The 18187-nt window shown below is 43.5% G+C and overlaps 1 long non-coding RNA gene across 1 annotated transcript; it reads left to right on the top strand.

The window, feature by feature from the left end:
• The first annotated feature begins 735 nt into the window (after positions 1-735).
• On the top strand, positions 736-17320 carry LOC144105203 (uncharacterized). Its single transcript, XR_013308720.1, has 2 exons — positions 736-848; positions 17115-17320. It is a non-coding gene; the product is annotated as an uncharacterized LOC144105203 (long non-coding RNA).
• Positions 17321-18187: the final 867 nt, after the last annotated feature.

Raw genomic sequence — 18187 nt, 5'->3', positions numbered from 1 at the left:
CATACTTGAGGTAGTGTTCATGCATGGTCTACTGTATACCTGCGGCCAAAATCCACTCCTGTAAAAATCATCCCTGAAACAGGGATTGGGAGTATTGATAAATAAATAAATAAATAAATAAATAAATAAATAAATAAATAAATAAATAAATAAATAAATAAATAAATATCATTCAGATTCACATTTTTGCTCCCTCGGAATCTGGATTCATTGGAACGAGGCGTGGCGCCTTCTATAATTTCTGGAGGAGACTGATGCGGGAAGAAAATTGTGACAGTTGCAATATATGATTAATGGGGATGTTTGAGCGCATGGTGGTGTAGTTGTGCTATGTCACAATTCTTTAGCCAACTCTTGCAATAAATATTTAGGCATTGCTACGCTTAATCAATAGCCGGGAGAATAAATGCATTGCTAACGCAACCTATACCTTGAAAAAACTGATATGAACTCAACTCTCCGTCTGTGTCAATCTTCACTCCTCTTTGGTAATTATATATTCTCCTCAGACAATTCGGACAAGGCTTAGGTGTTTGTATCTTCTCTTTTTGCCGGTTGCTATCTCTGTTCTGACCGAAGTTATATCAGACACGAGTATTATGATCAGCTGCTGTACAACGCTGTAATACCCAAGAAAAATTTTCAAGAGTCAGTATAAAACTCAATTCAACAATCGAAGCCTTTCCGTTTCTGCTGAACGTACGAGCGTTGTTACGCCTTGACAAGTGTACAAATCATAAGTGCTTATTGTTTTGCAGAGGATAAAGAACTTCCACAGGTGTTAAAGGGCCCTCTCAAGGTTTTGTATGCTAAAGAGGACTGCTTTCTCCTGGAGCACGGTTCAGAAGGTAAGGTAAACAGAATTCTCCCATCTTGATTCTTACACATGATGTTGTTCTTGTTTCTCGTCCTAATGAATACAATTGTGAAGCCAGCTGGCGGTTAACGAAATACAAATGCGATATATAACATGCATTTTGCTATTTGGATAGACAGTACTTTAATATGAATGCCTCATTTTTGAGCCAAGGAAAATGTGGTGTTCACTTCAGCTGAGAAAAATATGTTCGTATACCTATGCCGTCCGCTTGGAATGAAAGTCTTATTCGAGTAAGAGAGAGACGAACATAAGGACGGAAAGGCAGGAAGAGTAACGAGGCGATGCGCACTAGGCTGTCCTACACGTGGAAAGGAGAAAAAATTAAAAAAAGTGTATAGAGCAGCAGCGAAATGAGTTTTTCACGTGTTTATCGATCACTGTACAAGGATACAAAGGGCGCACACTTAAAGCTTAAAATTTATTCTCGGGAACGCAGCCGCGAGTCTTTTAAGAACTTCAGGAGCGCCTTAACCGCTTTTCTTTGTGATGAAAGTTTACTCGAGAATGATATCGCAAGCACAATAAGTGTACATTGTGACACTCTGGAGAAGGAACACAAGCGGGACTCATTATCGCAGATACATAGCAGTTTCTGCAGAACGGAAATTAAAATAAAAATACGTTGGTTCTTGCTGTCCCCGAATTAAAATTTTCTCCTTAATTTGTTCTCTGTGTAAACTGTATTGATCACGCTTCATTTGCCCTAGACATATCATCAGAATATTTATATTCGGCTAATTGCATCTAGGTGCGATGATAACGAAAATCGGTTGCGTCGGTGCAACCTTCTTTTCTTTGGACTGGGAGACGATCCTGACGAAGACTGGGCATCGTCTAAGCAAAAAATTATCCAGTTTTGTTCAGAAAGGCTCGACATAAGTGCAACAAGTACACAGTTCGAACGTGTACACAGACTAGGGAAATATGGCGCCGATAAGCGTAGACCAATTGTAGCAAAACTGTTGTCTTTCAAGGACAAAGTGCAGATTCATGTGCACGTATACTGAAAGGAACTTCCTTTTTCATCGGAGAAGATTTCTCGCCAGCAACACCAAGTATTAGAAAGAAATTATACACATTTGCCAAAGCACAAAAAAAGCCTTTCAGGTTGTCTTTTGATAAATTGCACATGGCAGCAAAGACCTTTGTTTATGACACCATTACAGACAGTGTTGTGCCGACAAGCAGATAGCTAGACCACAGTAAACGTGCAAAGGATTACCGCGAGTCGAGTGCAGGTAAGATGTATTATCCACTATCATTGTCATACACCAACATCCGCAGCCTCGTGCCAAAACGTGATCTGCTCTCTTCGTTTCTGGACGATGGCGAATCACTCATCGTCATTCTTACTGAAACGAGGTTGAATACTAACAGTACCGACGATAAAATTTTTCCTGGTGCATACTGATACAACATATGCAAGCGTGATCGTATTGATAAAAGAGGCGGTGGCGGTCTTCTGGGAATAAAGAAGGCAATATCATCATATGCAATCCACACCGAGTCAAAGCTTGAAATTGTCTAGGCAGTCTGTCTAATGTCTTCCATTAAGTTATTGATAGGCGCTTGTTACCGTCCACCTGACTCTAGTCAGCCTTGCGTTAATGAGCTGCGCATCACTATTACTAAGGCAACATAACTAGGTCCTGGTGATAGCATCTATCTCATAGGAGATTTTAATTACCCCTTAATAAATTGGGCTCAACTATCATCATCTTGTCATATTTCAATAGAATTCTGTAGCCTGACACTCGATTACAACCTCTTTCAAATCGTTAAGGAACCTACCCGCGAAAACAACATTTATGATCTAATACTTACAACAGCACCCGATACGATACGAGAAGTCAGACACTTGGAAGTATTTAGTGATCATCATTTACTTTATCTATGTTTACACATTTAGGTTCCGTTTATGGGCTATGTGACGAAAAATATTTACGACTACAGTAAAGCTAACTTCACAGCTATCAACACTGCACTCCAAACCTTCTTTTACCATGAATTTCTACTCCCATTTAACAGCCGGAGTATTGAAGAAAACTGTATACTCTTTAAAGAAGGCGTTTTATGCTTGGTATCCCAGTATGTTCCTTTGATCACAATTACCAAAGATAAAACTAACCCTTGGTTTACAAAGAGACATAAGCAACTAAGGAACAGGAAAAAGAGGCTACACCGGTCTGCTAAGCGTGCGGGAACCTATTCTGCTTGGGCCAGTTACAGTGCCTGCCTAAAACCTTACTGCTCTGCCTTATCATCAGCAAAGGATAAATATTTCACACACTATCTTCCATCACTTAAGAAAACTAATCCTAAAAAGTTTTGGAAGCAGATATGCCCTAGTCGTGACACTAGTTCCCTTTCCTTACAAACTAACAACAGCCCTTTTCCGATCAATGAGTGCCCCGCAATATATAACACCTTCTCATCTCTGTTGACTTCTGAGGACCACTGTAATTTACCCGAACTTTCCGATCTCGATTATCGCCACATGAAAGCCATTGAAATAACTCAGGAAGGTATTATGTGTCTCATAAATAATTTTAAGGTTTCTACTTCAGCTGGTATTGATGGAAATAATTCTAAAATATTAAAAAATACCATTTCAGTGAGTAGTAAATTCTTATTCGATATTTTTCAGCAATAACTAACTGCAGGAATTTTGCCCTCTGAGTGGAAAATAGCTTGTCATACCTATATTTAAAACTGGAAACAAAACCTCATTTCGAAAACTATCGCCCAATATCTCTCACGTGCATCTGCTGCAAAATGCTAGAACATATTGCATCTCATGTTTTCTGTCATCTTGAGCACAATAACTTTTTTTTTACCGTAATCAGCAGCATAGGTTTAGAAAGGGTCATTGTTGTGAAACACAGTTATTCGAACTAACCACTGACTTGTTTTCAATATGAACGATAACCTGCAAACTGATTTTATAATTACTGATTTTGCCAAAGCCTTCGACCGCGTAGCTCGCTGCCACATGATTACAAAATTATCATCACTCCGTCTAGACTCGTTAACTTTATAATCGCTTTGTAACTTCCTCACTGATCGCCAGCAGTTCATATTTGTTAATAATTTGTCCTCTAACCTTTCCCCAGTTACCTCCGGTGAGCCGCAGGGCAGTGTGCTCGGCCATTTATTATTTCTTATGTATATATATAAACGACTTACCTAATAACATATCTTCCTCAATGCGAATATTCGCGGATGATTGTATTATCTACCGCCCTATTAAACATGCAAACGACCATCTGGTACTCCAATCAGATCTTCTTCTTATTAATGAATGGTGCAATAAATGGTTAATGACCCTTAACGTATCAAAATGTAAAACAATTTCATTCAGCCGGAAACATAACAATTCTATCTATACATACCATATTCAAGATTACTTAATCTCCCATGCATTTTAATACAAATTTCTTGGTGTTAACCTTTCGTCCGATATTTCATGGTCTTTTCATATCACATCCATATGCGCTGTGGCCTCAAAGTCATTAGGGTACATACGCCGTAACTTACGAAATTCTCCTACTAATATTCAGAAACTAGCATACCTCACATTTGTTCGACCACAGCTTGAGTTCGCTTCCTCCATTTGGTCTCCTTATTACAACAACATGGTCACCACATCAGAAACCATACAATATAGAGCAGCCCGATTCCCCATCTCTAAAAACTAACTACCATTCAAGCGTCACTCAGATTAAAACCGATCTTTTTTGCAATATTTAGGCATATGCCATGACATCGCTTTGCTAACATTATTTCACAAGTACGTGCACTCCAATAGATCACGCTCATTTTACCTAGATGTCCCATCTCACACATCCAAAAGATTGCACAATCATTTCAGTTTTACACGCATCTATAGTGACACATTAGATTTCAATTCATCAGCACTTCCGCGAGCCATCAGATTATGGAATAACCTCCCAGACAACATCGCCTCGCTGTCTAATCCTGATACCTTTCATCCCCAACTCATTGCACATTTCACTGAAGCCATCTTAACATGTTGATGCAATATCTTTTACGTTTTCTGTTACGCATTTCGTTTATTTTTTCTCTCTTTTTGTTTGTATTTCTGTTTCGAAATTTTGTTGACACTAGTAAACGCGCATTTTGCTTTTTAATTTTATTTTTTGTGTGATGTACCCTGGGTCCCTTTTTTGGATTTATTTGGGTGTTTCTATGTCAACTTTACCATTATTATCATGCGTTCCTATTTCAGTGTTCCTATGTCAGCTGTTCTGTATCATATAGAGGTGTTTCAAATTTTTACTGATCATGAAGAGTGCCTTGTTTCCTTGTTTTTGTTCGTCCCCTTTTAAATTTATTCTTGATGTTTTGCCGCCCCCCTTTGCAAAATGCCCTACGGGCCTGTAAGGTATTTAAAATAAATAATAAGCCATTTATTAGAGCTACATTTTCGGTATCACAAAGCCCTGTCTTTAGTGCGAAATATGAGGTTTTGCACTGCCCAGATCAAGAAAAAAAAACAATAAATTAAATGCAGTATCCTCACGAATTTCCTTCAAGGCTGTATCGGCGGCTTAAAACATCGCGGGGCCTCTCACGTGCGGTTTTAGTACAGAGTCCACTCAGTCTGAGAGCTATCGCATGCGCTGTAAGGCGCTCTTGGATGTTGTATACATAAAACGAGCAGTCAACAGGCGACGATGTTCGCGATGGGAGCACAGTACCCCCATCAAGTAACAGGAGATATCAGAATACAATGAGTGAAGAGTTCGTCTTCATCGCGTGAAGGCGAACGAGGTGGGACACATTTTCAGCGCGCCGAAGTTTCAGTTTCAACTTTTCAGTTTTGTTCAATGTGTCTTCTTAAGTAATGTGTAGAAGATGAAGAGCTACATAGCACTTTATGAACCAAGGAAAACAGTTGGATCATTGCAAAGGTATTCGCAAGAGCTCATAATTCTGTCATTATTCACCTTATTAAATTATGTTCGGTATGTACAGCCTGTACAATCAGGGACAAAAGTCTCTGGACTATGTTTTTCTCAAACGATGCCGATAGCCCTAATACTAGCCGGCAACTGGAGATGACAATTGTTAGATAAAAAAAAAGATTTTTGAGTTTAACCTCCAAAAGTGTAGTCTCCAGCAGCCTGCTAATAGCAGAGCTATCGGCTTCGTTTCAGCAACACGTGGTACAGAGATTTTTTACCCCCGACTATACTTACGCAGCCCTTCGTGAGTTCAGAAAAAGGTTTCGATTTTTACGAACCATCAGAAGTGGCGAAGATCTCGTTAACAATGTTGCAGAGAGACCAGATGTGAAAATGCGACAGAAAGCCAGTTGTGTTGACGCACGCACCACCGTCAGCTTCTTGAGGTATGAATTTGTAATACGCCCTCATCGGTAATATAGGCATTGCGTAATCAGGGTGTAGAAGCGTCTTATGTGAAAGTGCCCGAAGATACCTGTAGCCAGTGCACAACTACCACAATCCAACATGAAGAGAGCAAAAAGATTGCGATAAAAGAGTGTACGTGTCCGGCGGGGATACACAGTCTCCCCAATGTTTTTGACCGCCTGTTTACACGACGTTTGGTCTGTGGGAATTAAACGTCCCAAAGATACTTAGTCTATGAGGGACGCCGTAGTGAAGGGCTCGGATAATCTTGACCAACTTGAGTTCTTTACGGTACACTGACATCGCACAGTGCACGGGCCTCTAAAAGTTTGCCTCCATCGACATTTGACCACCACGGCAGGGATCAAACCCGCGCCTTTCGGGTCAGCAACCGAGCGTCATAACCACTGAGCTACTGCAGATGCTTGTGTACGGGACGATGTTGAAAGGCCTGGATTGGAAATGATTTGGGATAAGAGCTCACGGAGGATACCTTCGACAGGCTGATGACACTCCCTTGCTAAGTTAGTCTGGAGATGTGCTTCAAAATACGATCAGTAAGTTAGAAAGCCAGAGCATACTATGGGTTTAAAACATATGCAGGTAAGCTATAGTTATGAATAATTTACTGAGGGCTTAGCACGCCAAAGCATGAAATATTGTAAGAAAGCATTTTTGTGCAGATAGAAACCACCGCCACATACCTAGATTTCTGAGGACCTTGGCCATATGGCCTGGGCCCGTACATAGTGAATAAAGGTTCACCACTACCCCCCCCCCCCCCCCCCCCCCCACCACCACCACATACCTGAATGCACGATTCAGGATTCCACACTTAAGGTAGCCAGTTATACGCGCCGTCAACTTTTTTATCGTCACTGCGAATAAACCTAACTACGCAGGTGACCTGTACACCAGTGCCGTGTTCCTCTAGCAATTTTCTTAATTCCATCATGCATTGCTCTAAGGCATGGTTTCTATCGCAGCGTTGTCGACGCCAACGCATGCAGAGCACACCTTTTTATCACCACCTCAATATAGCTCAAAGCGCTAATATGAGATTTATAGCAGTATTAGTGGATGAAGACGATGTGCAATGCACACCGCGAGTATGTGTTGGAGTTTAACACGAGGCGTGTTCGGCAGTGACAGTAGCTTTTTGCACCGCCGCGGTGGCTCAGTGGTTATGGCGCTTAGCTCCATATGCTGTGCGATGTATAGTGTACTGTGTACCCGTGTACTGTGCGATGTCAGTGCTTATTAAAGAACCCCAGTTGGCCGATAATCTCGGAGCCCTTCACCACGGCGTCCCTCATAGCCTGAGTCTCTTTGAAATCATATGAATCAAATTATTTGTCATGTACAAATTTTCATATTGCGACGTTCAACCCCCGTAAATCAAACTAAACTAAACTGAACCGAAAGTTGTTTTTTTCGGTTCAAATTTCTCCGCAGCGCGACAGAATGAACATCAATGTATTATTTTTGTGATCACCCGGGTACATTTCCAGATCGTTGCTACAAAGCGTGAAATATGGGGCACACAAAAAATTAAGTTTACACACTACGTTTTGGGCAGACGTTAGTTGTTTTCGTGGAGCTTTCTTTTGGGCGCACAAGCCGCAGGATTGAACAGTGCACACAGGACGAGGACTCAAGGTGAAAAACGGCGAGACATAAGCGCCGACTTTCAATAGTTTATTACTAACCTCGCACTGAATTATAATGGTATAACTTATATATTGGTATAACATCACGCATGCGCGACAAGCGGAAGTCGGGGCTCGTGTCTCGTCGTTTCTTTCCTTGTGAACTCGTCCTGTGTGTGCTGTTAAACCATTTCATGCGATAACAACATGCCCAAATTACCACGCTAGCGCTCAGACAGCGTTCTGCATGCAATCAACTAATGCATTTGAAGAAATAGTGTGGATACACTTCGTCGCACCTATCCGCTTTTTTCACGATTCGACTGCGCATGCGCCCATCCCCTGGCAGCGGTGTCGCGAAACATATTGAGGGTCGCTCGCTCCACTCAAGACCGGCCGTGGAAGTGTAAAAAAAACCGGCTTCCTACGCGGGGTGCGTTGCTGCAGCCGTCGGGCGTTCAGCGCGACGCATTTGGCGATACCTACGAAATGTGTTGCATACAGCAGCAATGCCCAATATGTAAAGCGAAGTAAACTCGGATTTTTTCGCTTTCCGAGCGCTTCCCGGGACAGCCTTCGACGCGAAGCGTGGATAAAAGCAGTTCGCCGGCTCGACGATCGTGCCGCCTTTGGGCACCGTCAAGCACGTCGAGACTGTGCGGGAATCACTTTGTGACAGGTACGGACGAGGTACTGTGTTTAAATGCGTGTGCAGTCTATCACGAAGTGTTTTATTCATGGGCACGAAGGCCTCGAATGTCACCGCGGCACCCTGACTTCGTTCCAACGCTTTTTGCTTTCTCAAGCAAGAAGGCCAAAGGGGCAAGTGCTGTGAGCCGCTTTCAACGCGCGATGGAGCGGACAACGAAAAAGAAGCTACGAGAGCATTCACGCATGGTGCTAAAATTTTGTCATAATCTCCTATGGAAATTTCCTTGTTTATGCCACTACACCCTGGCCAATCCCCCCGTGTGGGTATGTGCCATGTATTAAGAGGCAGAAGAAGAAGAATGTGCGTTATGCGTGTGTTCGAATCATATCCATGATGAAGAGCTCTGCGTGGTATCGCCGGAAGGGATTAATGTTCGCCTCTCGCGCTCCTCTTTATGGACGCGCATGCTTGTTTAACCTATGCAGTGGTGTGTTGTGGGAAAATACAGTGAAATGCTAGCAGAGCTGCATTGTTGCAAGTAGCTCGTGCTTTTATAGCTCGTGTAGCTATTCTGCAGCGCTTGAGCACAACGATTGCTTGTGAAAACTGTTGTCCCCAGTCGTTTTCTGTACCACGGCGTGCACGATGTAGTATCCACCTTTCATGAATGGCAGGCATATGCAGCGGAAAACGCCAACCTCACTGATCGGGGATATTTCATTGAACATTATGTTCCGAATGTAGCCTTCATTTCTGAAGCGGCGGCCCTTGCTAGCTGGTGTTCGCATCGCATGCCGGATGATCGGAGATACTGAAGCATTTGCTCTTCGGTGGGCATTACAGCCTGCCTCGGATTTCGCACCAAGCCATCAGTCAACCCTAGAAATCCTCCAGGTACCATGTGCTGCCCAGGACACGCCATCGTTGACAGATTCCAACAAAACGTGCTCCGCAGCGGCACTCAGTCCGGCCGGGATGGGCGCGCAGTACCCTACCAGTGAGCTTCCAGCGTTGTACGCGAGGTGGCAGCACAGGAAAATGAAAAAGGCAGATTGTCGTCAAGACTGCCGCCGCGGTGGCTCAGTGGTTGTAGTGGTCAGTTGCTGACCCGAAAGATGCGGGTTCGATCCCGGCCGCGGCGGTCGAATGTTGATGGAGGCGAAAGTCTAGAGGCCCGTGTACTGTGCGGTGTCGGTGCACGTTAAAGAACCCCAGGTAGTCGAAATTTCCGGAGACCTTCACTACGGCGTTCCTCATAGCGTAGGTCGCTTTGGCACGTTAAGCCCCGTAAAAACGAGACCAAAAATATTTTCTTCATTACGCAATGTTTGCCTGAAGACAGACGCTTACGTTTGCAAGCTGGCTGAGGTATGCGCTAGCTACATAGGGTACGGTCTTATTTCGCTCCTCGTCTCCAACTTTCTATTCCTTCAGCGCACTAAGATAGCTCACGATAGCGCCCACGAATGGGCTGTGTTTCCAGACAGAGGAAATCAACGCACCCTAGCAAGACATGTGCTAAGGTCAATTATTCCTGCTGCATGGCCACAGCATGAATATGCCCGGGGTTTTAGAGGAATAATGTGTCCCGCGAAAAGTGGCGGCAAACTACTTGATGTTACCGGAAAAACTTTTCAATTCCCTTTGTTTTGCCTAAACTATGCGTTTTCACTTCAAAACACATACCTTGTAGGCAAAGAAATTAGGTGGTAGCCTTCGAATGTCGTAAGAGATTTGGAAAAAAAAACAGCGCATCTCAAGACCAGGACAGATGAAGATATAAGGGCACAAATCTAGAGTAAAATATCATCTGAACTCGGCTTTCTGGCGGCCATGATATTCCAGAAGGTGGAAAAGGCAAGAAGTGGGGCAGAAAGAGAGGCGGCCAGCGCTTCTTCCTCCGGCCTTACGTGCATACGTGCATAGACGAGAACCCCCCCCCCCCCCCCCTATTCCTAAAGAAAATAAAACTGGGCGTCTTCTTGCGGCCAACGAGAAAAGCTGTTAAAGCACAACGCGTGAACCAATGGCTGCACATTTTTTTACCCTTAGAGTTTTGAGAGTTTGGTCTCGCGTGTATTGCCTGGCGTGATAAATTTTTTTCACATTCAGTGTTCAAGCATGGTAACACCGGGGGGAGGGGGGGGGGGGGCACGTGCTTATCAATCTGAGCAGCACCAACCTGTCTCTGCCATATGAACGTGCACGCTTTCTCTGCGGATCAGACGCCGGGACAAAACTCTATAATATTCTGTGTGGCACGGGGATAACTGAAACAATGTGACCAGTGACCAAACTTTCTACATCAGCTGGGAACCGTTTGGGGCGTATAAATGTTTTCTTGGCGCTTACCTTGTCAAGGCAGCACGCCGTTGTATTGTACTTTGTCGATAATTATGACAGCGACGTTAAAGAAATGTCGAATCCAAAATTCTTGCTCCTGGTTTCTTTTTGTTAGAAGATTCCGCACTGATGATACGTACAAGTGACTGTGACGGTAGTGACATTTATGATTCGCGCCAGTGTGTTTTATGGATGTTTTTACGGCTGAGATTTCGATTCCCAAAGGCTGTGACATATAAAGCTTTCGCTATGATCATCCACAATATTCGTGCACTCATGAAACCATTACTTTTGTGTGCTTTCATCGGCTGCTCCGAATAGCGCAGATATGGGCGCCACTTCTCAATTTATAATCTTTCCTGCTTATCCACCGCCTTGGCCAAGGTTTAAAGGTATACTTCAGTTTCAACTCTCCCGGCGTAGCTGAGCGTGCCTTGCGCCGAAGCTTTGCGATGGCGCTACAGTGGTTGCTTGGGCGTTTTGTTGGATATTACACTAGAGTTTCTTGCTGTGCGTCTGGTTCTTTGAGTTTTGACGCTACCATTCCCTTCATGGCTTCCGGTAATCAAAAGTCGCTCTTGTTCGTAGTTTAGTATTGATGAAGAAAAAGTTTCAAAGTGTCTTTAACGTCATGGCGAACGTACTGCCGCCCTTGATACAGCATCTTCTCAGAAAGTGATATTCTTATCGATGTCCCGAACGTAGAAAGTTTGACGCTCATTTATTTGTAACTAGCTGAAAATCAGTCGGTACGAAAAACTGGATTGCACCCTGATGCACTAGGGGCTGCGGAAAAGGCAAAACAGCCGATATTTACTCTCTTCATTTGACCCATTGCTCCTTAAATAGAGGAAAACGTACACCCTCTGAGCGGACAGACAACCTGAAAAAACATGTTTTATGTGCGAATCCATTTGAAGCGGTCGCCCTGCCTAAAAAACATAAGCACACCAACAACGACGACTTCTTGTAGATTGGCAAGGGTTCATGTGCATCGAAAATCAACTCAGATCTGACGTGAATTTTGCTTAGCTATTTCGCCTAACTTTTGCCTATTAGACAAGCGGCTGACAGCGGTAGGGAAGCCCCCATCGCTCCTGCTGCTTGTCCTCCCCTTCCACCGAAAAATGCAAGCCTGGTGACTGGTGATGCCGGAACGAGTGCTTCAGAGAGGACATGGCCACCACTGCCGCCGCCACGCTCATCCATGGTGGCTGAGCAGGCACTATGCTCCCACTGTCCTATTCCTACAGCTCAGCGAGCCCAAGGCAGAGATCCAGCCCTAGGTGAAGAGGTGCAGGTGATCTACATCTTGAGGGCTCTTATGAACGCCATGCGTGGGATGCTGTCTAGCATTCACTCGCCAGCAACACGGACTGAACGCTCTAAATCCAGTCCTTGCAGCTTTCCAGTAGCAGACACAATGTCTCTCCTAGCATTACCATTTGAAAGGCAAATCAGAAAAGCATCCATTTTCCAGTGGAATGCCCGTGGTCTCAAATCCCGCATATCAGGCAATTGCGAATTCGGCTATAAATTCATATTTCTAATACTTGTAATTTGTGAGCCCAATTTACAAAATACCATCTGAATTTCGGGCTATGAAGCGTTTGCATCCTCCATGTACAGTGGAAATAGCAAGGTCATCCTCCGCATTCGAAGAGAGCTTATAAATGTGCACTATACGGTTCCCCCTCATAACCATAGCCAGTACACCTGTCTAACGATGAAAAGGCGCACCCTGACGTTTACGCTTGTGGGCGCGTACTTATCTCCAACAACACGGTTTGACGCCGAGAGACTGATGGACTTGCTGGCTTGAAAGCCTGAGCCTTGGATCCTCACTTTGGTTGTCCTCTAGGACTGTCCCGCCGGATCTAATCGGTTGTCCTCGAGGGTGGGCACGCCCTGCTCCTCTGTCCTCTCTTCGATTTCTCATTATATCTGCCGCTTTCCTGTGGCACCATTTTAAATTTACCAGAGAAAAAGCCATGTACCTGAAGTAGACCTTAGACCTTGTATTTCTACTGGTAAATTTAAAATGAGCTCATGCCAACTTGCCCAGATATCTATTCTCCACCAGCGCGCTGGCGCTCTTGCTAATTTTCCCTCTTAACTTTCCCCTCCTTTATTCTTCTTCCATCTTCCTTTCTAGAGGCTCTCCCTCTCTTCTCAGTGCAGCTTCACTAGCACACGTACAATTCTCGGCATGGCCCTTCCAATGTTGAGGAGTTGAAAATCACAGGACAGTTATGTGTGCATAACGCGAAAGTACGAGCGTTAGCTACAGTTTGGCAGCAAGAAAAGAAGCCGGGTGCCCGGTCGAGGGACGCTTATACTCATCTTTTTTCGGCGCGGGGCTTCCAACCAACAACTTTCCGCAGCCAAGATAGACGCCCATTTCACTAATCCATCCATCACCTCCCACCCTCTCTTCCTTTCCGCGTACCTTTCCCTCCTATTCCTTCTAGTGGAGAGGTGGATTTGCCGGTAGACAGTTTGCCACCGGTTGCCTGCCGTCCTGCCTGATCTCTCACACATTAGATCTCCCGCATCTCGCCATAAAAATTAGGAGAGTATTGCTCTCTCTCTCTCTCCACTTTGCCACCTGCCAACCGAGGCAGGTAGCAGGTGGAGCGGCGGACGCCAATGACGAAGGCCCAAAATTTACGAATGAGCTAATGACAACAAGAAAGAACGTCAGCGGCACAATTGACCACGGGGATACACTTGTCTGACCAGGTAGGGGACGAGCAAAATCATTTCAATTTTTTCCACAACACGTCAAAATTCACGTCCTTGCACACCGGTACATGAGCACCTTCTATAGAAGTTAGCAGAGAGAATGCAGCAGACGGATGTCCTTGCTGTGTGACGGATACAGCGTTTGCAGGAGAATGCAGTGTTTTCAAAAGATAAAAGCCAACCTTACTCAAGCTCTTTGCCAGCGACAGCATAACTGCGCTTGACGAAAATATTGCATACTTTTCGACGAAGGTCGCGAAACAAACATTGTGCAAGCAAGCTCGGAACTCCCAGCGCGAGCACACCTTAGGGTGCTAGCTGGCAACGCTCGCTTCGATCTCACAGCTCTCGGCTGCAGTGGTGTTGTGGCAAGCGCAGTGGAGGGCCAGCCCCTCCCTTGGGCGCGTCGCGGGGTTTCGACACTAAAGTTTATCTGAAGACAGTGAAGTGGTCATGGCAGTGTGGCACATTCATATAAAATACCGTCGTGCATGTATAGGCTGGTGATCACAATACATGCGTCTTCACTCTGACAAACTGGATACTTAAACACATGCGTTAAGAGCGAATATCTGATCAAAACAAAAAAGCGCAAAGCTCTGCAGTTTGGGGAAAGCACTCAGAAAGTTTCGACACGTCGATCGTTGGAGTTTTCAGCCTCTTGACCTTAGTTTTTGCGACCGATTTCGGTAGCCTGTGTTATCTCATTATCGCGCCTTCTGCCGCCTTGAAACCAAATGCTCAAACTGTCTTAAAGAAATGCTGCCCGCCTTGTTCATAGGAGCAGCCATTATCTTCTACCCTTCACAAACTTCCAGCTGACTTTAGCTATATTAGCTTCTCTCTCTCAACAGTTTTCTTATTTCGGAAGAGGAAAATATGCAGCTAAAAAAACGCATGGGCGACAGAAGAAAGACAAACACAGCGCTGACAGTACCAAATCAGTAATGTCAGCGATTGTTGTTTGACTTTCTTCTGGCGTCCATATGTTCTTTGCGCTGCATATTTTCCTCTTCTGTGATGAACCAACAGGTCCGAATTAACACCTTTCATCAAGTTTCGTAGTTCATTCATTGTGCTGTCGTGGATGGAAAGTTTTTGTAAAGCTAAGCTTTGGTCGGTGGCATCAAAACTCAGTGACTACCTCGTCTAAAAAAATAATTTCCTTCAGCCTTGTCACGTTCGTGTGACCATCGCAAGCTTTTACGAAAATATAGAGCGTTCTTAAAATGGCAAGGCATAGTACAAGAATCTTTTAATATCGAAAAAATTTCGCGCATAACCTTCAATAAAACACAAGCAAAAATTTTTAAGTTTCTACCATTTGCTCAAACTTTTGCCTAGTTTTTTCTTCGGTCGTGAACATTATCCAGAACAATTACGCAAGAATGATGAGCAACTCATTGAGTGCCATGTAGCTCTTACTCACCTGAAAAAGGACCGCAAAGTTCCTCATAGAAAGAAGAAACGTGTACCCTATTTTCTTTTGCTATGGCATTAGGACCCGCTGCGGTGGATTAGTGGTTAGGGCGCTTGGCTACTGATCTGGAGTTCCCGGGTTCGAACCCGACCGTGGCGGCAGCGTTTCGATGGAGGCGAAAAGCAAAAGTCGCCCGTGTGCTGTGCGATGTCAGCACACGTTAAAGATCCCCAGGTGGTCGAAATTATTCCGGAGCCCTCCACTACGGCACCTCTTTCTACTTTCACTCCCTCCTTTATCCCTTCTCTTGCGGCGCGGTTCAGATGTCCGCAGATATGCGAGACAGGTACTGCGCCATTTCCTATCCCCAAAAACCAATTTTCTATGGCATTGGGTAGACACAAAGCAAATACTGCTATTTAAAAAGAAACTCAAGACAATATTTTTGCATGTGCCCATATCATTATAGGCGAGTTCGTATTTCGATATAACTATATTTGGATAGCGGGAGCAACAGACGTTAGAGCAATACGGAGGCAATTCGTCGAAAAAGTTGAAGCTTGAGTAGGTCTTAATTTGGTATTAAAGCTAGTATTTTTACATGGGTTGTTGACGATGAAGACTTAGGAAAAGAAGAATTCCAGCTTCTTAATAGAACAAAATTCTGCTCGTCGATATCGAAATCGGCTGTGCATCAATGAATCTGCAGGAAGATTATTTACCCTCACTTTTGCAGCAAACTTCAACAAAGTTGTATAGTTCGGCAGTGACGTTTTGAGTAATAGCGCTATTTTTTGAATGAGAAATGAAGTAAGCAGGTCCTTGTAAACTGTCGTTTTCATAGGTTCAAGTAAAGGGTCTCTCTTGGGCAAGAAACGCTAATAGATCTGATTCTGCTCAAATAATGCGAGCTTCAATTGCAATCTCCAGAGAACATGAAGGCGAACCAAGAGCCGATATGATCTGAAACAAAGCTAAACACTGAGTTTGGATTGCGTGCAGTATATAAAAAAAACAACCCGTAATGTATCCTCGAGTGGAATTCCAGAAGCGGCACAAATAAGAAAGCTTGATACTAAATGTCTTAGAACACTCAATTATTGCCATAGATTCTTTTGCGACCTCACCTATCCGGCAGCCTCCTCCGTAGTATGTGAGAGATCACCTGCATCGTTAATGTTTAACTGTTAGTTATGCGCAGCTAATGCTTGTTAAGGACGCTAAAGACGGGACATTAGCTGGGGCGATCAAACGTAGCGCAATTCGCATGACTAAAAATAAATACGCGACGAACGTAGCGGCTTGTAAGACTTCAAAATGGTGACGGAATAAGCGGTATCATCTGCTGCGAAAGACAGCTCATAATCTAGGCGACCGAAATCAGCCAGGAAGACTGTGCGACATGATCCGATTGAAAAGAACTGGAGAAACAATGGTGGGAATTATTGTGCAGCAAAGGAAAACCTGAAAAATACCCCAGTGGGGTATTACCCTCTGTTACTAGTCATGGAAAGCGTTGTCATGTTTTTGGAGTGAAATCGCTGCTTGCGAGTACTCGTGCCTGGGATATAATCTCCCCAGTATTTATCACTAGATATAAGAATTTTTTTATTTAAATACTCTTATATACTATTCCACTTCAGTGTTCCTAATTCAGTAATTGGATCTTATGCTACTTAAAGCAATTTTCATTAATTTTGAAACATATCCTATCAGAAAGCATCTGTTACTTTACTGCGCTCGCTTATTAAATATCATATTTTATTACTGAACGAAGGTCTGTACGTATAAAGGAGCCAAATGTCCTACTTCCTAACTGGTTAATATTAAGCAAATACGTTATTTGCCCATTATTAATGGGTTCTATGAATCATTAAGTTGTGAGGGCTCGGCTTTATTGTTTATTTTAAATGTATTTTAAAGTGCTTCCTTTTAAATAGCGTGCCAAAAATATTACTTGTTTGTTTTCGAGTTAAGCTTGCGTTAGACTTGTTGCCCGGTTTCTAATGCTGGAAACATTTATTTCCAGACCACCCTGCATGTACTCTTTGGTTGCCATTTACGGAACTAAAAAGACCTCCTCAAGAGTGCATAAACGAATACAACTCAAAGTGCAGGACAAAGGGTCGACTTGACTACAAGCCTTGGGAAAGCCTCTGCGGCTTTAGTTCTGAAGTCGATATATAACCTGCGACCGAAGGCACTGTTTGGCAAAATAAAAAGCTGCCTTTCACACTTCGCGCTTTTGAAATATTTCTTAAGTAAATAAAATTGTCACGTTCTTGGATACTCCCAATTTCAGTAGCCGTATTGTAAAACAAACCACTAGAACAATACTTTCTATCAGGATCGGAGTACACGGAAAGGGAAAGTTTGTATGAGTAAGAACAGAAGATTTCAAGCGTTTTGGGGTTACTGAAGGTCCGAAATAAAAAAAAAGTTATAGTGAAATCAATTTCGTGAACTCGGAGATTTGAAGTGTTATATGAAATACTTCGGCTCTCATGTCTGCTACGAAATATATCGCAACGAAGAGGCGCAACATACACACAGAGCAGGCCTTTAGAGAGATGAACAGTTTATTTACAAAGGTAAGACAGCCTGCTCGCTATTATGACGCTCTGCCTTTATGGAAATGCTTAGCTTTTTAGAATTTTATTCAGTTTCTGTATGCTTTAGTAACATCGTATTAGCTTTTACTTCATAAAAGCTTCTTATAATAGCAAGTTTACATAAGGTTACTTCTTTCTTTCTGTTCGCTTGCGCCACCAGGCATTTAGTAGAAAATGTTGAGGCGCGTTGAGCCATGAGGACCATAGAATGTCAAAAACGAGCACCTCGCGTAAGAAGATTATGAAGTCAGTTGCAGCGAGGCCACTATTAAAGCAAGAGAAAGTACTTTATTATGTTGTGTTGCATCAGAATCAATCGAAAATTATACTATCTAGGAATCATTTTCCTACACCAAAGATAAATGTGCCCGATTTTTCTATGCACGGTTTATAATACAATATTGTTTGAAATGGAGAAAATATATTGCTTCAAAGCGAAGAATTGCCAAAATGCTCTAGTATTACTGTCTTGTTGCTGAGGGCAAACAAG

Source organism: Amblyomma americanum, chromosome 9 (assembly GCF_052857255.1).
Source record: "Amblyomma americanum isolate KBUSLIRL-KWMA chromosome 9, ASM5285725v1, whole genome shotgun sequence".
In the NCBI taxonomy this organism is placed as follows: Eukaryota; Metazoa; Arthropoda; class Arachnida; order Ixodida; family Ixodidae; genus Amblyomma; species Amblyomma americanum.
Note: the sequence above shows the minus strand (reverse complement) of the source record. Positions and strands in the feature narration are given on the sequence as shown.